Here is a 24,994-nt window from a genome sequence, read left to right as displayed (position 1 = left end):
CCCTGTGGCCACTACAGTCACTTCTTTAGGCCACGCACGCCACTCGAGTGGGCAATTGCCTCGATGGCACCTCGATTGTCTGCCTCTGTGGCAGTGCTGTGCCTGGCACTGCGCCGTCTGGTGTCCATTGCAGGCACAGCTAGGCTGCTGAGGCTGGATAGGTCCTCTGTGTCCCCAAGTCCAAGCTCGCTAGGTGTGGCAGACCGGTTTCCCATGATATTGTCAATCACATTAGTGATTTGTACTAGTCCTTGAGCCACATCCCTGCTGCTGTGTGCTGCCTCAACCTGTGCAGCCACTGCACAACGTGAAATTAGGGAGGTGGAATTAGCCAGCCGAGTCACAGAGCGACAAAATCCTCCAAACATGCTCATGAAGCATCGCTCCTGCCTGCGGTGGCTTACCCTGTCATGGCGCAGCTCCTGACATAGTTCCCTCACAGCAGTAGTGAGCTCCCTTGTGTCCTGCAATGCCTGGACCTGTCCCTCATGCACCTGTTCAATGTTGGCATTCAGGCACTCCAGCTGGTGATGCAGGCACCCCATGTTTGCATTATGTTGCTGCATCTGCCTATGTAATGCTGTGATCTTTTTATTTTGCAGGTGCTGCTGCTGCAACATAGCCGATTCCAGGCCTCCAAATAAGGAGGTTCCCTCACCTGCCTCATAAGCCTGTGGACCTGTATTTGTAGGCATCCTGCGGGGTGCTATGGTCTGCTGTGAACAGGGCTCCTGCATCTGGGTGCATCTGCCAGTTGGGGAGGGTGTTTGTGGGCCTTCCTGCTGCTCATCAGAGTCCTGACTCAGTTCTGGCAGTGGCAGTGCCCTAGGCCTGCGTCGGAGTGGCGCAATTTTCTGAGACCCACTCGTACTGGAGTCTGAAGCAGGATGGGTGTCTGTCTCCCCTACACTGGCACATGCTGTGGCTGCTGGGCCTGGCCCAACTGCAATGCCAACATGCAGCAAGTCAGTTATGTTTGTTACAATTAAGGTCACACAATGGTAATAAAGGTACAGGTACTTCTCTTCACTGTGTTGTGGGTGTTGTGTTCTTCTGTGTGTCGCTCTGCCTCTTACATTGTATGTGCTACTTTCAGGTATGGGTTGTGGACTACCACTCCCATAAGGCATTGTTGTGCTGCTTCTAAGATGTGGAATGGACTACTTCTCACAATGTTTTACATTAATTGCTAATTCCTAAGGGGCTTTTGTGCATACACATATGGGGTTACAATTCAATATTGCACTTACCTTTGCTGGTACTTGGTGTGCAGGAGGTGTCAATCTCTGTGACCCCACTGACTGCTTCCGGGAGGAGTGTGGACTCCACTAAGTCCTCTATCGGAGTGGAGGGTGTCTCTGTGGGTGGTCCGCCTCCTGTGCTCCTGGCCTCCTGCAGTCATCTTGCCACCCTCTCCTTGGCACGGGACCGCAGGTCGTATCACCTCTTCTTTATTTCTTCTACCGAGCGCTGTGCCACTCCCACAGCGCAGATCTTTGTCTGGATTTCGGCCCAGATTCTGTGTTTTTCACTCTCAGGCACCTGAAGTGAGCTTTTGCCAAACAACTGGTCATGGCTCCTGACCACCTCCTCTGTCAGCACCTCCAGCTCTTGCTCGCTAAATTTCAGCTTGCGCTTTCTTTCTCCCTTCTCCTTTCCCTGGCAGAGGTGTCCATGTTTGTTCAGCTGTGCTGCCTTCTCCAGAGACTTGCTCAGTGTGGCTGGGCTGACTCTCTCTGTGTGCTGGTTTGGGTGTGGCACGTGCAAACTGCCTGGGATAACTCACTTCCTGCTTGTGATGTCATCAGGCTCCTCCAGGTGTGCATTCTCGCAATTTCTAGCAATTTGCGATTTTCAATTACCGAATCGCAATTTGCGAAAATGCTAATTGCGATTCGGTAATTGGGCCTCGCAAACCACAAATAGCGATTTTTAAGAAATCGCTATTTCCGAATCGCTATTATGATACATGACCTATTGCGACTTGAAAATAGCGATTTCTTAAAAATAGCTATTTGCGATTCGCAAAGCCATTTCATGATACATCTGGCCCAAGGTTACCATCAAATTTGCATGTAGATAGTCATACACGTAATTCTGCCAGGTAAGTAACTGTTGGTTCCTGTTGTAGTTGGCGCCTAGTGTAGAATCGGTGTCTTTCAACTATTATGCTTGTGTCTTCTTTGTAGTCATCCTGAAGTCTACACAGTGCTTCTATATAAACATTCCATTCAGAATTTCCATATCTTCTGAGTAGGTGATCAAAAATATGTTGGCCTTTAACTCCCAGGCAATTGTACAAAAGTGCAAATTTTCTTGGTGGTTCAAATTTTGAGCAATCAGTTGCTATTAAGTAACTTTCAAATCCCTTGAACCATTGCTTCCATTTCATGTTTAGTACTCCTGCCTCTGCCAGGAAATGTGCAGGACAATTTACAGTTTACATGGTGAAGATAAAAATAAGTTTGAAATAACCAGGTAAAAACTGGAACAAAATTATATATATTTTCCAAAAGTAGCCCAGTAGAAGGCTGGCATTCTATGCTTCCCTGTGTTGAGATGGAGGTTCCTATGTATCACCTTCCCATAAACCACTGGGCTAATACCAGAGAGGAAACTCAAACTTGCCGGACGATCTTGATTGGCAGATTAGACTGACAGAATCACACCTGAAGAAAAAGCAGGTAACCTGATACGAAGCATGTACAGCTTAAGTAGGGCTAGCTCCAAAGCGAGGTTCAGGAATCAATAAAAAGTCAAATGCATGAAATCAGCCAGATGCACGTAGCAGAGGGAATTTCATACTTTTTCAACCTTCTAGGATAGAAGAAAAAGTTCAGCCAGCCTTAAAAGGGTGCTGTTTGAAGGCCCACGCTCGTTGTCAAAATATGTCACTTTCCAGCAGAGAAAGCAGCAAGCCAAGGAAGTTGACAAATGATTAATTTATTCTCACTACCAACAAAAAGGACCACGGTGAACCCCCGCTCCAGGAGTTGGTCAGAGTAATTGTCAGCCCTAGAATGTTCATAGGGGTCAGTCTATCACAATACATAACTAAAAACATTCTGCCCGCGAGAAATAAGACTAACCATGCGCTCATGAGGAGACGCGTGAACACTAAACATACCCACGCCTTCACGCAGAGATGCGTGAACACTAAACATAATATAGCGCCACACCATCTGCTTCATCCGGACATATAGTTCTAGGTTCCTTTAAGCTGGCTGTAGTTTAAAGCCACTGGTGGATGTTGCTTGTGATCAAGGAACGTTACTTACTTCATACCTCTGGGAATTGTAGTCTGAGATGCGGGAAACATACTCATGTTATGATGGGAGGCAATATGGTTTTCTATTGGTTGCATGCACACTTACTTGCTCATGCTTTGGTTATATCCATGTGTGCTCATTTGTGTTAAGTGTTTTAAGCACACAGGCAGCTACTGTCTGTGCTACTTGGCACAAATGGGAATTATAGTCAGACACACCGCATCCTTCCATTTTGTGTGTCCGGGTGTCTAGCAGCATAGGCATCTGTGGTCATGGGAATTGCAATTAGTTGTGATATTGTGGTAAAAGTTTACAACAAATCTCAAAAATATTCTATCATCTCAATGTTGCAAACTTGCTATATTTAGGCCTCTTGGCCGTAGGTTTGTTTTTGTCATATGTATGCTTATACGGTGACAAATTTTATGGCAAGACCGGAGGCTCCTATCATGTGTTTCTTTTCTTACTTTATTGACCAGCAGCAGTCAAGAAAAAACTACAGTTCCCAAAAGGCAAAGTGAAAAGAGCCAATGGGAAAAAAAACGTGTACACCAAGTATGATCCAATAAACATGCACATAGGGTATTATGACAGCACTTGACTGCAAACAGCCCTCTTTCCTTGCTGCTCGCAGTCAAGTTAAGTACTTCAAACATTTCTCTATTTATTTTTCTGTGTATTTTATTGTTAATGGCATTTATGATGCTTCATTATTCTTAAATTGCCCCACGATATTGCTTGTTTCCTTTTTTCCCCCTGTTCAGCCGTCAGGTTTCCGCACACTCTTCACGAGCGCTGTCCCTCACGCTCGTTGGTATCCTTGTGACGTTTCCTTAGACGATGCGCGTTCATGCTTCAACGCGTCTGAGGAAACGCTGCTTCACCCTTCACCGCGCTCGAGGAAACGCTGCTTCCTCGTTCAGCTCACTTCGCTTCACATCTATTTTTAGCCCAGCTTTGTTCTCACCTCCGGCTTCCCGCTCCGGCGTCTTGCTGTGACCCAGTTTCCAGCAAACACCGTGGGGAAACTTCAATACTGCCCTTAAACGTACCTGCTTCTACACGCCTTCGGCCCCAGACTGTGTTGCACAAGCCTCAGTTTTGACACACCAATAGGCGGAGTTTCTTTCCCTTCTCCTTTTAACCCCTGGCTTACCGATTTTTACTATGGAGAGGGATATCTCTCCTTCCAGGCAAGTTAATTCGGATGACGTCAATGACATTAGACAGGAACTTAATTCCTTTATAAAATCCTCAGTACAGCAGGCTGTTGCTACTTCCATACACAAATTATCAAAGAATTTAGAGTCTTCGTTTGCCAATATGATTTCTAAGACTCTATCGGCCCAGGCTGCGGAGGATTGCAGTCAGCGCCTATCCCCTACTTAACATAAAAAATCCCAGAAAATGGCGCCAAAGGAAAGTGAGGTTTCCTCATGCATGACAGAGGACGCGGTTCCTCACAAGGCTCCCACCAAGGAGTATAAAAATTTTGAAAATTTACAGTCATCCTTGAAACACAAATACAAGTCAAAAAATATTGTCCCCCCTTTAATAATTTCTTCCATCCAGGATACGGATGACGATATGTCTGGTGTGGATTCAGATACTAAAGTTTCTGACAAAGATGATTCCATTTCCTTATCACCTCCTCCTTCTTAAAAATTCAAGTTGTTCTCCCTTGATAACACTAATTCTATTCCTCTTTTGGATCCCGAGGGTTTTCTGATGTCTGATCCTTCCCAAATCCTTCACCCCAATTCCACCGAGTGGGTCCCTGCGGACTAAGTAGCCGAGTATGTTTCAGCCAAGATAAATTGACCTTTGGATAAGCAAACCAGAGCTAAGCTCAAATCCGAATGCCCTCGTCCTTCCCTCCCTCATAAGTCTTCTATTACTCCAACGATCGACCAACCCCTGCTCACTTTCTTTACCAAACTTGGTAAAGATCCCCGTAAGGGAATAGACAAGGCGTGGTCAAGCTGCCAAGATAAACTATTGGATCTCCTTGGTCCTCTAACCCGTATATTTGATATTGCTGAGGCGGGCAGACTGGATGACTTATTCATTGATCCAGAGGAACTTACCTTGTGGGTACAGCGCTCTGTCTACTTCCTGGGGTATGCCAATTCGGCTCTTACTCATGAACAGAGAAAGGGGCTTTTACTGAAACTTGATTCAAAATTGGTCAACTTGGCCACCGTACAACCAAATTTTAAAACTGAAGGCTTGTTGTTTGGAGAATCCTTCATTAAGGACCTGGGGAAATACGTGGCAATTTTTACATCATTGGACAAGGCACAACAGTCTTTAAAGAAGATGTTTAGCCATCGTGTTTTTGGCAGGGCTGGCAGAGGGAGGAACTACTTTGCCGGCCGCACATTCTACAACCAAGGTTCCAGAGGCTTCAATAACACGTCATACCAAGACTACAGGCCGCAGTTTTACCCTCAGAGAGGCAGAGGGTTCCGCTCCAGAGGCTACAGAGGTGCCAGACCTTGTAACCAATCAGGTAAGCCTTTCTTTTGATCATATCCCTATCGGAGGGCGCCTTCGTTATTTTCTCCCAAAATGGTCGGAAATTACATCAGATCCTTGGGTTCTCAATACTGTTCAAGGTTATACTATTGAACTTTATTCAACCCCGGTTCAACTGCAGCTACCTCCTCTTCCACATTTCTCTTCAGAAATGTCAGACCTTATTCACTCAGAAGTTCAGTCCCTAATTCAGAAAAAGGCCATCTCTCTTACCCAACCAGATCCGTCAGGTTTTATCAGCTCCATTTTCTTAGTTCAAAAGAAAAACAAAAAGATGCGCCCTGTCATAAATCTCAAGCACTTCAATCATTTTGTAGTCTACCAGCACTTCAAAATGGAAACCATCCTCCACCTCAGAGATATACTCCTTCAACACGATTGGATGGTTCGTCTGGACCTTCAAGACGCGTACTTAGTCGTTCCAATTCACCCAGATTCCAGAAGGTTTCTTCAATTCCAGTGGCCATACCAACTCTTTCCCTTTACCTCTCCACCCTTCGGTCTATCTTCTGCCCCTTGGTGCTTCACCAAGCTCATGAAACCTGTAGTGGCTTTCCTCAGAGCTCAAGGTGTGAGACTCATCATTTATCTGGACGACATCCGCATAATGAGCCAATCTCCTTAGTCTCTTTTGTCCCACCTAGCTCTCACTTGTTCCCTTCTCTCAGATCTAGGGATTATCATCAACAGCTAAAAGTATTTTCTCACTCCAACCCAGGCTATAGAATTCTTAGGTTTTCAAATAAACTCGGTCTCAGCCATCCTTCTCCTTCCTTCCGCAAAAATCAAATCCATCAAATCGGAGATTTTACAGATTTTACGCAGCTCTCTAATCTCTCTAAGATCACTGGCTCGAATTGTAGGTCTTCCCTCTATCCAAGCGATATTTCCAAGCCCCCTCCATTACCGAGCTCTTCAAAGACTAAAAATTCATCACCTCAGGAAAGGTCTTTCTTATTCAGACACCATCCCTCTGGATCACAATTCTCGCATAGAACTTCAATGGTGGATAGACCATTTAGACACATGGAACGGAAGAGCTATCTTTGTATCAGCCCCAGATCTAGTATTAAAAGCAGATGCAAGCCGTTCAGGTTGGGGAGCCCGATGTGGACCAATCTCGACTGGAGGATCATGGTCTATTAGAGAAGTCCAAATTGCATATCAAGGCCCATATTTATACTTTTTGACGCTAAACTGCGCTAACGCAGTTTAGCGTCAAAAAATTTTGCGCCGTCTAACGCCATTCTGAAGCGCCATGCGGGCGCCGTATTTATGGAATGGCGTTAGACGGCGCAATCAGACCGGCGCTGCCTGGTGTGCGTGGAAAAAAACCACGTAGACCAGGCAGCGCCGGCGTTGGGAAAAAATGACGTTAGGGCGTCTTAAAATGGCGCAAGTCAGGTTGACGCTAAAAAATCGTCTTAACCCGATTAGCGCCATTTTTTCGACGCCCAGACGCCATTTCATGACTCCTGTCTTAGTAAAGACAGGAGTCATGCCCCCTTGCCCAATGGCCATGCCCAGGGGACTTGTGTCCCCTGGGCATGGTCATTGGGCATAGTGGCATGTAGGGGGGCACAAATAAGGCCCCCCTATGCCACAAAAAAAATCAAAAAATTAAAAAAAATTATACTTACCTGAACTTACCTGTACTTCACTGGGATGGGTCCCTCCATCCTTGGGTGTCCTCCTGGGGTGGGCAGGGGTGGCAGGGGGGGTCCCTGGGGGCAGGGGAGGGCACCTGTGGGCTCATTCTGAGCCCACAGGTCCCTTAACGCCTACCCTGACCCAGGCGTTAAATTCAGGCGCAAATGCGGGTTTTTTTGACTCGCCACCTCCCGGGCGTGATTTTTGCCCGGGAGTATAAATACGACGCATTTGCGTCGCCGTCATTTTTTTAGACGGGAACGCCTTCCTTGCATCTCATTAACGCAAGGAAGGCGTTCACGCAAAAAAATGACGCTCTTTCTTCATACTTTGGCGCTAGACGCGTCTAACGCCAAAGTATAAATATGGCGTTAGTTTTGCGCCGAATTTGCGTCGAAAAAAACGACGCTAATTCGGCGCAAACGGAGTATAAATACGGGCCCAAGTGTTTAGAGATGCTTGCCGGCTCCTTTGCAATCAGAAGCCTGGCAAAGAACAAAGTTAGTTGTGCTATTCTCCTCAGAATGGACAATATTTTGAGAGTAAGATATATTAATCACCTCGCAGGCACGAAATCCAAACCTTTAGTGGAACTGGCCAAGAGTTGTTGGGAACTTTGCCTTTTAAACCATCTTTGGGTTCATGCAGAGGATCTTCCAGGAACTCTCAATTCGGTTGTAGACTGGCACTCACGGCATCGCCAAGACTCCAGCGACTGGAAACTCCATCCCTCAATTTTTCAAAAAATTCAGAATATATGGGGCCCTCTTTATATCGATCTTTTTGCCTCCTGTCTCAACACTCAACTTCCTCTATTCTTCAGTTGGCTTCTGGATCCGGTGACATTAACGTCCAATGCCTTCTTTCAGGATTGGTCAGGTTCTCTGAACTATGCCTTCCCTCCTTTTCTAATGATCAGCAGAGTGCTCGCTCACCTCAAACGTCAACAAGCCTCTTTGATTCTCATAGCACCTTTTTGGCAATCCCAAATCTGGCTCCCAACTCTTTTGGAACTATCAATAGATTTTCCTTTCCTCCTTCCATCCTTTCCGAATCTTTTGTTGTATCCAATGTATCACCCTCATCCTCTCATTTTAGACAATCTTCTCACCCTTTCGTTCGTTCGTTAAACTTTATTTCGGCAAATATTGCCATAAAAGTCAAGACAAGAGATAAATACAACACACATATATACATTTCACAATTAAATATAGGATACAATACATACAGTTGGCAAGAAGTATATGGATGTCTCCATGATTAAGCAGTACCGCGTATAAAAATATAAATAACAATTTATAAATTAATTAAAAGCCAGAACTAAAAAATTAATTAACTTGGATCGAAGAAACAGTGCATCATATACCTTTACAAGGAGGGGGAAGAGCGGGCCACCTAACAAAATATTACAGTTTGTGACCAAGTCGTTTTCTAATAAGGTACACATTAAATAAAAATCTACTCGTGCCAAACACCACTAATTGTGAAGTATTAGACTGAAATATGCACTCTGCTTCTTTGAAGGATCTAACCCCCACATATTTACAAACGGGTTTGATCCAACAATCCCTTGGTTTCTTGTATACTGGGCAAAAGAAGAGTAGATGAACAACATCTTCTTTAGCCCCTAAAGTATAGAGAGTGCACAATTCACAACCTTTTACCCCTCCCCAATTGCATGTGTAAGCATTAATCTGTAAGACCCCATACCTAAACTGTAGATATAGTGTTTTTGCCAGTGGAGGACCGACCTCATCCAAAAATTGTTTGAATTTAGGTGTATCTTTTATGTTCAAAAAATTCAAAGACAGAATACCAATCGATGAACTATGCAATAGCTCTCCGTTGACGTAAGACCAAAAGGTGTCCTTTACATATTTCCTGGTACATGTTGTCATATTCTGAGGAACTTCCCATAGGTGTGATAAACCTAATCTCTCATACCACTTAGATACATATTTTAACCAAGGGGTACTCATATGACCATCTATCTGAGTTAGTTCAGTCAATCCACTCTTATAATCACTCAACTCCGGGGTTACCCATAACCTGACCCAATACAGCAGTGGTCTTAATAATGCTTGATAGTCTGCTCTTTTAAGATTAATATCAAGGAAAACAGGGACTAGAGGAGTTCTTGTCGGTATTTTAAGTAGCCTTCGTACAAAGTGGTTTTCCGTTTTTTCAAAGTTGTTGTTACAATAGTAGCCCCAGAGTTCAGCACCATAAAGGGCGGCCGATTGGGCCTTCGCTTTATATACTTCAAGTGCCGGTGAGATTGCTTTAGAATAACTAGCTCCGTGTATTTTTAAAATAGGCATTGAGTTTTGTTTAAGGCATAAGATGCTTTTATCCATCTGTCCTTTCCAGGACAGGTTACTATCCAGCATTAACCCCAAATAATTAAAACTCCCTACCTGTTCCAGTTTTTGATTCTCCAAGAACAGATTATTCCTGAGGGATTTCTTGGGGTTTATGGACATATACTTAGTTTTGGTAGGATTTATTTCTAGCCCCTTCCCCACACAATACTTCTGGAAAGAATCCACCAAATTTTGCAAACCTCTCGGAGTTTGAGAAATAAGGATGGTATAATCGGCAAATAATAATGCCGTAACCGGCACACCACCTAGCTTCGGGGAGTCATGTACACAATTCCTTAAATAGCTCGGAATATCATTATCATATAATGAGAAGAGTGTAGGTGCTAGCACGCAACCTTGGCGCACACCACGGTCTACAGGTATGGCCCTTGAGGTTTCACCTTCTTTTCCCCATCTAATTTTTGCATAGTTCCCTGTGTGAAGCTTGATAAGTTCTTTAAGTAGTTCCCCAGGGACTGCCATGTTCCTTAATGTAATCCACAACAAATTGCGCGGAACAAGATCAAAGGCGGCCCTTAGATCCACAAATGCCACATAGAGACTAGCCTTCCTTATGTTTATATACTTCCAACAGATGCACATAAACCTAAACACCTGGTCAACCGTACTGATTTTTATTCTAAAACCAGCCTGATATTTGGTTAATATTTTAGTCTCTTCAATCCAATCTAAAAGCCTATTTAAAATATGTCTGGCATATATCTTTTGAAAAATGTCTATTAAACTTATTGGGCGGTAATTACTTGGATCATAGCGATCACCTTTTTTAAAAATTGTTATAATTTCTGCCCCTTTCCATGAATCGGGGAGCGGTGTGCCTGCCACAATGGAATTACTCAGATAATTTATATAAGGCCCCCACACATCCACATCATATTTTAGTAGATCGCCGGGAATTTTATCAGGGCCTGGGGCTTTGCCCATTTTCACAGCTAATAAAGCCTTATTAGTTTCTTCTAAACTAAAAGTTAATGGAGCAATACTCATTTCTAAGTTTGTCTCATAGTCCCCGAAGGGCAAACTCTCCTTTTTGCTAGCATAGAGCTTAGTGAAGTGATCACACCAAGTATTTTCATCTAGGAAAATATCCTTTGTTGATCTGCCCTGCTTATTTCCCTTAGCGATTAAATTCCAGAACATGCTCTGATCCCGTAACTTAGCTGCATTCAAGAGATCCTCCCAAAAACTTTCATCCCATGCTTTTTTAGCTTGGGCCATAGTGTTTTTGTAGGCAAGTCTACCGCTTTTTATATCCAAACAATTCCCGGATTTTACTGCCTGGATCAATCTTGATTTTGCTATTTGACAATCTTTATTATACCATGGGTTCGCTGTCTCAAGATGGTTCCTTATCCTATTACCATCTTTTTTATAGATTTTACTCAATAGTGGAGTTAGTGCATCTACCAGCTTAAGATGTAAATCAAGAACACCTTGTGTTCCCACTAATGCTGACTGTAAGTCTCCTACCGTTTCAGTAAATACATTGTAAATATTTATCAGCGTCTTTTTTGTTCCCAAGATATATGGCCATCTTAGAGCACGCCTGTTATTGGTTACCTCTAGCTCCGCGACCGTGGTATTTAATTGAGTCTCTTCTTCGGATCTAATAATAAATGATTGAGAGTCTAGCCATAGTTGGAGGGGGAAATGATCACTCTCCGTCCTATGGTCTATCTTGAAATCGGTTATTTGGTCCCATATATTCCGGGTAGCCATTACAAAATCTATATGTGACCTGGAATTTCCCTTAAAATAAGTTGGAGCTGCTGGTCTGTCTGATCGAAATCGACCATTACAAGCCCTTAGATCATGTACCACAGTCAACTGTAAAATCTGTAAGGCGGCTTTTGTGCTTTTAGCTGAACTTGCAGATTCTAAGGGTAAGATATCATTAGCAGCATCTTGTTCATCAAGTAATTTTTCCAACCCCAAGACAGGCTCATATTTACAATTAAAATCCCCACCAACTAACACCTTTACATTATCTCCTAATGAATCTAAAAAGGAATCCAAGAGTTCTACCACCTCTGATTCCTTGTTAGATGGGGACGGTCTATTATATATATTTATTAAATGTATAGTTTCTTTCTCTCTTGTATCAATTTTAAGGCCTAGTAGGTCCGGAGAGGGGATGGATAACTGGATGACATCTATTTCTAGAGTCACTTTAACCCAGATAACCAGTCCCCCAGAGGCTCTACCTCTAGTTGATGGAATAGCATAAGAACAGTATGTTTTATACCCCAACCTATGGGGGGTTTCTACCATCCAAGTTTCCTGTAGGAATATGATATCGTAATTCTCAATATAGGAACACCATACCACATCCTCAAGGTTCCTGGCTAAGCCAGCTATATTCCAAGATATCAGTCTAATATTTGTTTTCCCTTTTACACAGGGTGAATCTAATAATATAGGTAAGTTGTCTTTTTCTGTAACATCCTCTAGTTCAACTAAAGGATTTAACTCTTTGTCTTGATTATAGTCTTTACTAACGTCATTACCCTCCATAGTCACTGTGAGGCACTTATCAGGTACGCCCAAACTGATTACCTCACTCAAAATAGAATAAGGGGGTTTAACGCTATTTACCAATTTAACTGTCCATGAATTTCTGGGGCTCGAAGATACTATAAGTTTCGGTTCTAAATATTCTATACTCTGTTTTTGTTCCCACGTCTGGGTATATACTAACATTTCTGTGATAAATTCCCCTGCTCGTGGGAGTCAATCGTTTTCATCCAAAGTACTCAGTACCGAAAATCTATTTTCAATTGGAGTATAAAAATGTGTGTTTCTTCTATTGGTCAAGAGTCTGTGTTTTTTAGAAAATTCTGATGTACTGGCTAAATGTCTATAAAAATAACCCAGAGGGTGCACACCCACGTCAGACTCCTCTACATCCAAAGAAGCTGCTCTAAGAAGAACAGTCGCAACATGTTGAGGGTGCCTAAAATTAACAATTACACAATCCCCCTTACATTTTTTCCTAGCGTTTCCGATCCATGGTACCCGTCTAGTAGACAGTATATGATCGGACAGATGTGGGGGGAAACCACAATTTTTGTGTAACCAAGCAACTGATTTCCGTTTGAGAGAATCATGTGATTCCTCACGGAAATTCATTGCTGTTGGGTCTAAGGGAGGAACATTCGAAAGGACTATGACATATGGTTCACAATCAGGTGGAAGATTAATATGATTTGGTCTGTTCACGGGAGTAGTGTACCTCGCAATATTAGATGCAGCTGCTTTCATATGAGAGGTACTATCCACCATACATGGTGGCTCCCTAGATTCTGGTAAACATGACCTCTGTGCTACAACCAATTGTGCAGAGTTACCGAATTGGACGGGTAGCTCAGACTGTTTCATAGTCTGTTCCTTACACATCTTATCTAAAAGACCACCCAACCTAGATACCTCCGTAGATAACAATTCAATTTTTTCCATAAGAGGTTTAGTCATATGGTCTAGTTTTTCCTCAAATAGCTTAGCAATGTGTCCCAAGAGATCACAATTCACAACGTCCTTATCAATTGTAATCTCGTTATTAGCTACATTACTTCTATGACCATATTCAATCGTTGGTTTAAGATGTACGTTCCCCCACTTAATTTGCGTTTTTCTGCATTTTCTAACAGCTCTCTTAGGAGGAGAGTGAGACAATGCAGACTCACTCGGGGGCTCCAATGGGTCTTGAATTGGTGGTTCTAAAACTAAGGGTAAAATGGCTGGGTTTTCCAAAGGGAAAGCTTCAATATTAAGGGGATCCACCATAATAAAACCGCTTCCATCATCTACAGGAGAAAACATTTCTGAGGTGGACTCCTTCCCTAAGGATTTCCTTCTATCAATGTTAATCTTGCTCACCATTTTAACCAAGTAATTATCCAGGGTGGAAATATTTTTAGCCATTCTACACCACCCTCACGTATATAACAACCACTACTAGTATTGATAAAATACTCGATGGACTATCTAATTTTATAGCCCTGCCCTACACAAAGCTTTTATATCGTAACAAAGTATAGGGCACCTACATATATCAGCAATAACACAGAGCAACAAGTGTATATGACCCAGAAGACACAATAACTCAATTAAATGGAGCCCAAGTATACAGCTTACTAAAGCGTTATCAGATTAAATAAAAGCAAATAAAAGCAATTAACAGCTTAGCGAGTTGGCCCAACCCGACCCCTTCCGGCCCCCTAACGGCCACACAACGGCTTAGCCCGGCGTGGTCCCGCTCAGCCAGGGGCAGGATCAGTTTTAATAGCGCCTTCGGGCGCGCAAATTGCGTTGGCTCCACTTCCGGGGCGCAAGGGGACCTAGGTAATGTAGTCCCGTCCTGTCCCGTCAAACACTCCCCCCACACAGCGGTCGCGATGTCAGGCGACGGCGGGGGGGAGACGTGGAGGCCAGCAGAAGGAACAGCAGCCCCGAGGACCACAGGGGCACACAGGTATGCAGCACGATGCGGGCGTAGGTAAATTCACTGTAATCTCTGACTTGGCCTCGTGACGTAAGTGGCCAACCAAGACGTTTCCAGTTCCGTTGTTTACAGAAAGGAGAGGCGTGAAAGGAGACTTGGAGTTTTAGGTAACCAAAAACGAGGATGGAGACAGTTCCAAATGAGTAAGAACGACAAGCTGATAGACTGTAGTTTCAACCAGACTGCGCCTTTAGCAGACGTGGTAATCGCTCCTCCTATGGGGCAGTAAATGTCTTACTACATATGTGGCAATTTTCAACAAATACGCATGGTCTAGGGTTTTAATTAGAGAAATTATAGTCCTGACGATTGCTTTCTCGCAGTCACATTCACAGAGTACTATATAAAAGGGGCGGCTCCCAATTACCCCCAAGTTTGAAAGTTGAAGGTAAGGTTTACCGATCAGGGTTATATACCAAAAATATTGATGTTAATTTTATGTCCCCCTCAGAACTATCTCCGGTAAATTGTATGAAGTGAAATAGTTGTGACTACAATATGGCCGCCACGAAGTGACAAATTTTTTGCATTCTGTTTCCTGTAGAGTGGAGTGGAGAAAATCGAATACACCGCCCGCCTGCACGTTCACAGGAGACCAGAGCACCGGAGGGAACACGACTGTAAAAAATAAGTTCCAAACTACATGGTGCTGAGTCCTCACACCGGCGCCGAAAAGAGCAGAAGCCAACGAAACCGTCACGGCTGTCGATGAAATCCGGCGCGCCCGGGTCCAGGTAAGGCAGCCTCCTCACCTCTAGCGTCCGTGCCTGTGGCGGCTGCGCCGGCCCCTCTGCCGCTGCCGCTCCCCGGTGTGGCCGCCGGTCCCGCGCTGCACAGTGATCGGGACGCAGACAGCAGCAGGGCGGGAGAGACAACGGGTGGTTGGGTCAGCAGCAGGCAACAACCCCCTGCAACCCGGCCCCCTTTCCTCCGGTTCGGATCTGCTTCCGCGCGGGCAGCGCCTCCGCTTCTCCTTCTCGCGCTTCTCTTTAGGCACCCAAGTACTTCGCCGTCTGCGCCTCCTGCTGCTCACGGGTCCCCGCTGATAGGCACAATCAGGTGCCTGGTATGCATGACTGCCTTTCAGCGTGGAAGATCTCGGGCATTCCCAATCTCGCCCTTTCATTTCGATAGAAGCTTCCCAATACTTATCGCAATCCTGGGCTCCCGGCACCAAGAAAGCGTACAAATCAGCATGGTCTTTATGGCATAGCTGGTGTCTGGGAAAATGCATTGATTCCTCTTCAGCAGATGTGATTTTTATTGCAAATTCTTTGGCTGCCGGAGCCAGCAAAGGCAAGGCTTTTCGTACCATCAATTTATATAGGTCTGCAATTTCTTCCAATCATACCTATGTGAATGGAAAGCCAGTGGGAGAACATCCACTTGTTTGTAGTCTTTTGAAGGGAGTAAAATTTTCCAATCCACCAATGCCAAAATACAGACAGTTATGGGATGTTAATATTGTTTTAAAGTTTCTTTTGTCATGGCCTCATAATAACATGCTTACTTAAAAATGTTATCTGCTAAGTTAACAATTCTTTTATGTCTTGTTTCTATCAAACGAATTTCTGATGTTAAAGCCTTAGATATTTCTAATCGTCAATTTAATCATACTGGTGTTTTGTTTACAGTTTCTCGTTGAACCAAGACCAATTTATCTTCTATTTTCTATCCTTATTTTCCAGATCACCCCAAATAATGTGTTGCACAATGTTTAAAAGTTTACGAACAGAAAACTGCAGATTTAAGAACCTCCTCTTCTTCCCAACTTCTAATTTCCTTTAGGAAACCTTTCAATCCGGTATCTGCAGCTACTTTAGCACGTTGGGTCAAATGGATTATGTCTCTGGCAGGCATCGATACTTCCATGTTTGGTGCTCATTCCTCTAGAGGAGCCATGGCTTCTAAAGCCTTTTGGGCAGGGTCTCGTTTGGAGGATATTCTTAAATCTGCAGATTGGTCTAACGATAATGTATTTAGAGTTTTTTATTGCAAACCTGTTGATAATGTCTCATTGAATGTAATTAATATGCTTTGAACTCGCATAATAGGAGCCTCCGTTCTTGCCATAAAATGTAGATTTTCCTAGTCTCTTGACGGAAAATCTTAATTTTATTAAAGACACGGAGGCGAGTATTATCCCTCCACTTGAGTGTAACACTTGTTTATCTTTTCCCTCCCTTGTTTTAGCCTCAACGCCAGCTATTCAACCATCATCATAAGACATCATCTTCGTCCTGGTGGTCCAGTCTCCAATCTTGGTTTTCTCCTACCAGAGTTCATCGATTTAGGGATCCTCCTTGCTCCAATCATTCTCCATTTTCTGGAGTGTTGAACATAGCACAATTTGAAGCAGTCGTAATTCACGATTTTGACATGTTTACACCTGTTAACTGCATATGGTCAAATGTTTCACCTCTTTAATATCAGTATAACACCTTATTAGCAACTAAAAGGTGAACTGCCACTGCACAGCAACACATGTTGTAGCATTTTTGTAACTTTTAATCAATTGAACAAAATCTCAGAACTGCATTAATATCTGAAAATACATCCAGTGCAGGACAAATGACACTATTAACAAACTCCCATTTTTAAATCTGAGCTACGTAGAGCGACGCACTAGTCAAAACGAGCCTGCTGTGGTTTGTTTTAAAAATTAAAATACATTGTGTGAGACATTTGTACTAATTACACAAGCCGCCTGAAACCTGCTACCCTTCTCTCTTGTGGGTTAAGCACGTGCTATATTTCATTCTCCTGCCGCGTGATTTTTTTTCCTTTTTTCTGTAAACTGCTGTCTTTTTAGTTAGGCAACAAAACAAAACCTTCATACTCGTAAGCTGTGGTCGCCGAGGGGTTGGGTGGGAGCGGTGGCGAGGTGGAGGGAGGAGGGCCTAGGGCCTTTTAGGACGAAGGTCATTTTTTTCATTTACCTTTAATTTTTGTATTACATACACTTCTGTTTTACTGTATAACACACTGTGTTGGTGACTTATGGAACGTTCCGCTTTCCACAGAGAACCGCAATTTCTAGTGGTTGCATCTGTAAAATCTCGTCATCAGAAAGCAGGTGTTCCCTTTCCACGGATCCCTTAATCAACTGTCAGCAGTCTCGAGCCAGTGCCCTTAAAGCAACAGCAGGTACACTGAGGCAGAAGGGGCCTGAAAGGACGGAACAAAAAGTGACTATCGCAAGGAATATCATTTTCCCGAAGCAGCAGTGCTTTGAAGTCCGAAACAATGAGTCAACCAAGGCCTGGAGGACTGCCACTCCATGCCTGCTACACAGCTTCCGGAATGACGCAGTGCGGCTCCTCTTGGCGATGCACTGACCCTGAGCCGCTTTTACCGTAAGAGGAAATAAATGAGGGATTGCACTCCTGGATGAGGACCAAACAAGTAGTCATAAAATTAAAATAGCTCCCAATTTCAACGTAATTCTGATGGCATTGAGCAAACGAAGCAGGTTAACCCTACCTCCCTAGAAGAGCTCTCTTGTTTATTCCATCCAAACATCTATCCATTGATCCCTTCACCCTCCCAGCCAACCATTGATATCCACCATTTCACCTTTGCATTATATCACTCATTCATTCTATCATCCATTATTCTGCCTTTCCCCATTCCATCCATCGATTCCAACACCCATGCATGCATCATCCATATATTCATCCATACATACATCAAACCTTTGTCTTACACATCCATCATAAAGCCTTTCATCCAGCATTTGATCCATTTTCGCCATCCATCCATCCACTCAGATTTCCATTAACTCTGGCATCTTTTTACCCATCCAACCCTCACCACCTAAGATTCTATTTACTCAGCCACCCTTTCAGCCATCCACCCACCTTTCCGTTCACCTATCTATCCTCTCACTCCTCCATCTTATCACTCTTCCTACCTTTCTTTCAAACTTAATTACTTTCACAGTTCCTTCCTTTCAACCTCCCCTGCTACTTTCCTTTTTCTATCAACCCATGTTTATTTCTTCCTGATAAGATTAACTATGAGCTTTTGTCTATCCAGCTGCAGACAGTAGACCACATAATGAACCCCACACCACTGGAGCTGGTATAGCAGGGGCTCTTGATGCAAACCTTCAGATGAAGTGCACACTGCTCTTCCTACGTGATGCAGTGTTTCAAAATATGGCCTGTAGGAAGTTGGCTCTGTATGTGCTATTTCAAAGTAAGGAATAGCATGCACAGAGTCCAAGGGTTCCCCTTAGAGGTAAAATAGTGGTAAAAATAGATAATACTAATGCTCTATTTTGTGGTAGTGTGGTCGAGCAGTAGGCTTATCCAAGGAGTAGTGTTAAGCATTTGTTGTACATACACATAGACAATAAATGAGGTACACACACTCAGAGACAAATCCAGCCAATAGGTTTTTATATAGAAAAATATCTTTTCTTAGTTTATTTTAAGAACCACCGGTTCAAATTCTACATGTAATCTCTCATTCGAAAGGTATTGCAGGTAAGTACTTTAGGAACTTCAAATCATCAAAATTGCATGTATACTTTTCAAGTTATTGACAAATAGCTGTTTTAAAAGTGGACACTTAGTGCAATTTTCACAGTTCCTGGGGGAGGTAAGTTTTTGTTAGTTTTACCAGGTAAGTAGGACACTTACAGGGTTCAGTTCTTGGTCCAAGGTAGCCCACCGTTGGGGGTTCAGAGCAACCCCAAAGTCACCACACCAGCAGCTCAGGGCCGGTCAGGTGCAGAGTTCAAAGTGGTGCCCAAAACACATAGGCTAGAATGGAGAGAAGGGGGTGCCCCGGTTCCGGTCTGCTTGCAGGTAAGTACCCGCGTCTTCGGAGGGCAGACCAGGGGGGTTTTGTAGGGCACCGGGGGGGACACAAGCCCACACAGAAATTTCACCCTCAGCAGCGCGGGGGCGGCCGGGTGCAGTGTAGAAACAAGCGTCGGGTTTGTAATGGAAGTCAATGGGAGATCTAGGGATCTCTTCAGCGCTGCAGGCAGGCAAGGGGGGGGTTCCTCGGGGAAACCTCCACTTGGGCAAGGGAGAGGGACTCCTGGGGGTCACTTCTCCAGTGAAAGTCCGGTCCTTCAGGTCCTGGGGGCTGCGGGTGCAGGGTCTCTCCCAGGCGTCGGGACTTAGGATTCAAAGAGTCGCGGTCAGGGGAAGCCTCGGGATTCCCTCTGCAGGCGGCGCTGTGGGGGCTCAGGGGGGACAGGTTTTGGTACTCACAGTATCAGAGTAGTCCTGGGGTCCCTCCTGAGGTGTTGGGTCGTCACCAGCCGAGTCGGGGTCGCCGGGTGCAGTGTTGCAAGTCTCACGCTTCTTGCGGGGAGCTTGCAGGGTTCTTTCAAGGCTGCTGGAAACAAAGTTGCAGCCTTTCTTGGAGCAGGTCCGCTGTCCTCGGGAGTTTCTTGTCTTTTCGAAGCAGGGGCAGTCCTCAGAGGATGTCGAGGTCGCTGGTCCCTTTGGAAGGCGTCGCTGGAGCAGGATCTTTGGAAGGCAGGAGACAGGCCGGTGAGTTTCTGGAGCCAAGGCAGTTGTCGTCTTCTGGTCTTCCTCTGCAGGGGTTTTTCAGCTAGGCAGTCCTTCTTCTTGTAGTTGCAGGAATCTAATTTTCTAGGGTTCAGGGTAGCCCTTAAATACTAAATTTAAGGGCGTGTTTAGGTCTGGGGGGTTAGTAGCCAATGGCTACTAGCCCTGAGGGTGGGTACACCCTCTTTGTGCCTCCTCCCAAGGGGAGGGGGTCACAATCCTAACCCTATTGGGGGAATCCTCCATCTGCAAGATGGAGGATTTCTAAAAGTTAGAGTCACTTCAGCTCAGGACACCTTAGGGGCTGTCCTGACTGGCCAGTGACTCCTCCTTGTTGCTTTCTTTGTTCCCTCCAGCCTTGCCGCCAAAAGTGGGGGCCGTGGCCGGAGGGGGCGGGCAACTCCACTAAGCTGGAGTGCCCTGCTGGGCTGTGACAAAGGGGTGAGCCTTTGAGGCTCACCGCCAGGTGTTACAGCTCCTGCCTGGGGGAGGTGTTAGCATCTCCACCCAGTGCAGGCTTTGTTACTGGCCTCAGAGTGACAAAGGCACTCTCCCCATGGGGCCAGCAACATGTCTCTAGTGTGGCAGGCTGCTGGAACCAGTCAGCCTACACAGATAGTTGGTTAAGTTTCAGGGGGCACCTCTAAGGTGCCCTCTGTGGTGTATTTTACAATAAAATGTACACTGGCATCAGTGTGCATTTATTGTGCTGAGAAGTTTGATACCAAACTTCCCAGTTTTCAGTGTAGCCATTATGGTGCTGTGGAGTTCGTGTTTGACAGACTCCCAGACCATATACTCTTATGGCTACCCTGCACTTACAATGTCTAAGGTTTTGTTTAGACACTGTAGGGGTACAATGCTCATGCACTGGTACCCTCACCTATGGTATAGTGCACCCTGCCTTAGGGCTGTAAGGCCTGCTAGAGGGGTGTCTTACCTATACTGCATAGGCAGTGAGAGGCTGGCATGGCATCCTGAGGGGGGTGCCATGTCGACTTACTCGTTTTGTTCTCACTAGCACACACAAGCTGGTAAGCAGTGTGTCTGTGCTGAGTGAGAGGTCTCCAGGGTGGCATAAGACATGCTGCAGCCCTTAGAGACCTTCCTTGGCATCAGGGCCCTTGGTACTAGAAGTACCAGTTACAAGGGACTTATCTGGATGCCAGGGTCTGCCAATTGTGGATACAAAAGTACAGGTTAGGGAAAGAACACTGGTGCTGGGGCCTGGTTAGCAGGCCTCAGCACACTTTCAATTGTAAACATAGCATCAGCAAAGGCAAAAAGTCAGGGGGCAACCATGCCAAGGAGGCATTTCCTTACACAACCCCCCCCCCAAACGAAAGAGGATGAGACTAACCTTTCCCAAGAGAGTCTTCATTTTCTAAGTGGAAGAACCTGGAAAGGCCATCTGCATTGGCATGGGCAGTCCCAGGTCTGTGTTCCACTATAAAGTCCATTCCCTGTAGGGAGATGGACCACCTCAACAGTTTAGGATTTTCACCTTTCATTTGCATCAGCCATTTGAGAGGTCTGTGGTCAGTTTGAACTAGGAAGTGAGTCCCAAAGAGGTATGGTCTCAGCTTCTTCAGGGACCAAACCACAGCAAAGGCCTCCCTCTCAATGGCACTCCAACGCTGCTCCCTGGGGAGTAGCCTCCTGCTAATGAAAGCAACAGGCTGGTCAAGGCCATCATCATTTGTTTGGGACAAAACTGCCCCTATCCCATGTTCAGAGGCATCAGTCTGCACAATGAACTGCTTAGAATAATCTGGAGCTTTTAGAACTGGTGCTGAGCACATTGCTTGTTTCAGGGTGTCAAAGGCCTGTTGGCATTCCACAGTCCAGTTCACTTTCTTGGGCATTTTCTTGGAGGTGAGTTCAGTGAGGGCTGTCACAATGGATCCATATCCCTTCACAAACCTCCTGTAATACCCAGTCAAGCCAAGGAATGCCCTGACTTGAGTCTGGGTTTTTGGAGCTACCCAGTCCAGAATAGTCTGGATCTTGGGTTGGAGTGGCTGAACTTGGCCTCCACCTACAAGGTGTCCCAAGTAAACCACAGTTCCCTGCCCTATCTGGCATTTGGATGCCTTGATAGAGAGGCCTGCAGATTGCAGAGCCTTCAAAACCTTCCTCAGGTGGACCAGGTGATCCTGCCAGGTGGAGCTAAAGACAGCAATATCATCAAGATAAGCTGTGCTAAAGGACTCCAAGCCAGCAAGGACTTGATTCACCAACCTTTGGAAGGTGGCAGGGGCATTCTTTAAACCAAAGGGCATAACAGTAAACTGATAATGCCCATCAGGTGTGGAGAATGCTGTCTTTTCTTTTGCTCCAGGTGCCATTTTTATTTGCCAGTACCCTGCTGTCAAGTCAAAGGTACTTAGAAATTTGGCAGCACCTAGTTTATCAATGAGCTCATCAGCTCTTGGAATTGGATGGGCATCTGTCTTGGTGACAGAGTTGAGCCCTCTGTAGTCCACACAAAACCTCATCTCTTTCTTTCCATCTTTGGTGTGAGGTTTGGGGACTAAGACCACTGGGCTAGCCCAGGGGCTGTCAGAGCGCTCAATTACTCCCAATTCCAGCATCTTGTGGACTTCCACCTTGATGCTTTCCTTAACATGGTCAGACTGTCTGAAGATTTTGTTCTTGACAGGCATGCTGTCTCCTGTGTCCACATCATGGGTACACAGGTGTGTCTGACCAGGGGTTAAGGAGAAGAGTTCAGGAAACTGTTGTAGGACTCTCCTACAATCAGCTTGCTGTTGGCCAGAGAGGGTGTCTGAGTAGATCACTCCATCTACTGTGCCATCTTTTGGGTCTGATGACAGAAGATCAGGGAGAGGTTCACTCTCTGCCTCCTGATCCTCATCTGTTACCATCAACAGATTCACATCAGCCCTGTCATGGAAGAGCTTAAGGCGGTTCACATGGATCACCCTCTTGGGGCTCCTGCTTGTGCCCAGGTCCACCAGGTAGGTGACCTGACTCTTCCTCTCTAGCACTGGGTAAGGGCCACTCCATTTGTCCTGGAGTGCCCTGGGAGCCACAGGCTCCAGAACCCAGACTTTCTGCCCTGGTTGGAACTCAACCAGTGCAGCCTTTTGGTCATACCAAAACTTCTGGAGTTGTTGGCTGGCCTCAAGGTTTTTGGTTGCCTTTTCCATGTACTCTGCCATTCTAGAGCGAAGGCCAAGTACATAGTCCACTATGTCCTGTTTAGGCTCATGGAGAGGTCTCTCCCAGCCTTCTTTAACAAGGGCAAGTGGTCCCCTTACAGGATGACCAAACAGAAGTTCAAAGGGCGAGAATCCTACTCCCTTCTGTGGTACCTCCCTGTAAGCGAAAAGCAGACATGGCAGGAGGACATCCCATCTCCTTTTGAGTTTTTCTGGGAGCCCCATGATCATGCCTTTTAATGTCTTGTTGAATCTCTCAACTAAGCCATTAGTTTGTGGATGGTAGGGTGTAGTGAATTTATAAGTCACTCCACACTCATTCCACATGTGCTTTAGGTATGCTGACATGAAGTTGGTACCTCTGTCAGACACCACCTCCTTAGGGAAACCCACTCTGGTAAAGATACCAATGAGGGCCTTGGCTACTGCAGGGGCAGTAGTCGACCTAAGGGGAATAGCTTCAGGATACCTGGTAGCATGATCCACTACTACCAGGATGTACATATTTCCTGAGGCTGTGGGAGGTTCTAGTGGACCAACTATGTCCACACCCACTCTTTCAAAGGGCACCCCCACCACAGGAAGTGGGATGAGGGGGGCCTTTGGATGCCCACCTGTCTTACCACTGGCTTGACAGGTGGGGCAGGAGAGGCAAAACTCCTTAACCATGTTGGACATATTGGGCCAGTAGAAGTGGTTGACTAACCTCTCCCACGTCTTGGTTTGTCCCAAATGTCCAGCAAGGGGAATGTCATGGGCCAATGTTAGGATGAACTCTCTGAACAGCTGAGGCACTACCACTCTCCTAGTGGCACCAGGTTTGGGGTCTCTGGCCTCAGTGTACAGGAGCCCATCTTCCCAATAGACCCTATGTGTTCCATTTTTCTTGCCTTTGGACTCTTCAGCAGCTTGCTGCCTAAGGCCTTCAAGAGAGGGACAGGTTTCTTGTCCCTTACACAGCTCCTCCCTTGAGGGTCCCCCTGGGCCTAAGAGCTCAACCTGATAAGGTTCAAGCTCCAAAGGCTCAGTTCCCTCAGAGGGCAGAACTTCTTCCTGAGAAGAGAGGTTCCCTTTCTTTTGCTGTGTTGCAGTTGGCTTCCCAACTGACTTTCCTGTTCTCTTGGTAGGCTGGGCCATTTTTCCAGACTCCAGCTCTACTTTTTCACCCTGTGCCTTGCATTGTGCTCTTGTTTTCACACACACCAGTTCAGGGATACCCAGCATTGCTGCATGGGTTTTTAGCTCTACCTCAGCCCATGCTGAGGACTCCAGGTCATTTCCAAGCAGACAGTCCACTGGGATATTTGAGGAGACCACCACCTGTTTCAGGCCATTGACCCCTCCCCATTCTAAAGTAACCATTGCCATGGGATGTACTTTTCTCTGATTGTCAGCGTTGGTGACTGTGTAAGTTTTTCCAGTCAGGTATTGGCCAGGGGAAACCAGTTTCTCTGTCACCATGGTGACACTGGCACCTGTATCCCTCAGGCCCTCTATTCTAGTCCCATTAATTAAGAGTTGCTGTCTGTATTTTTGCATGTTAGGCGGCCAGACAGCTAGTGTGGCTAAATCCACCCCACCCTCAGAAACTAGAGTAGCTTCAGTGTGGACCCTGATTTGCTCTGGGCACACTGTTGATCCCACTTGGAGACTAGCCATACCAGTGTTACCTGGATGGGAGTTTGGAGTGGAACCTTTCTTGGGACAGGCCTTGTCTCCAGTTTGGTGTCCATGCTGTTTACAGCTATGACACCAGGCCTTTTTGGGATCAAAGTTTTTACCCTTGTACCCATTGTTTTGTGAAGAGGCTCTGGGCCCACCCTCCTGTGCAGGTTTTTGGGGGCCTGTAGAAGACTCTTTACTATTTTTAGTTTTGGTTGTCTCATCACCCTTCCCCTGGGGAGTCTTTGTGACCCCTTTCTTTTGGTCACCCCCT

At 45.5% G+C, this 24,994-nt stretch overlaps 1 long non-coding RNA gene across 1 annotated transcript in view; it reads left to right on the top strand.

Annotated features, from left to right (window-relative positions):
- The window catches only part of LOC138297333 (uncharacterized), a 35,344-nt gene extending 18,265 nt beyond the window's left edge, over window positions 1-17,079 (top strand). Inside the window, exons 2-3 of the long non-coding RNA XR_011204033.1 lie at window positions 14,887-15,076; window positions 16,536-17,079. This is a non-coding gene — a long non-coding RNA (uncharacterized lncRNA). The remainder of the gene's footprint in view (window positions 1-14,886; window positions 15,077-16,535) is intronic.
- Window positions 17,080-24,994: the final 7,915 nt, after the last annotated feature.

Source organism: Pleurodeles waltl, chromosome 5, assembly GCF_031143425.1.
Source record: "Pleurodeles waltl isolate 20211129_DDA chromosome 5, aPleWal1.hap1.20221129, whole genome shotgun sequence".
NCBI classification, from domain to species: domain Eukaryota; kingdom Metazoa; phylum Chordata; class Amphibia; order Caudata; family Salamandridae; genus Pleurodeles; species Pleurodeles waltl.
The sequence above is the reverse complement of the archived record's forward strand: the minus strand, read 5'-3'. Positions and strand labels throughout refer to the sequence as shown.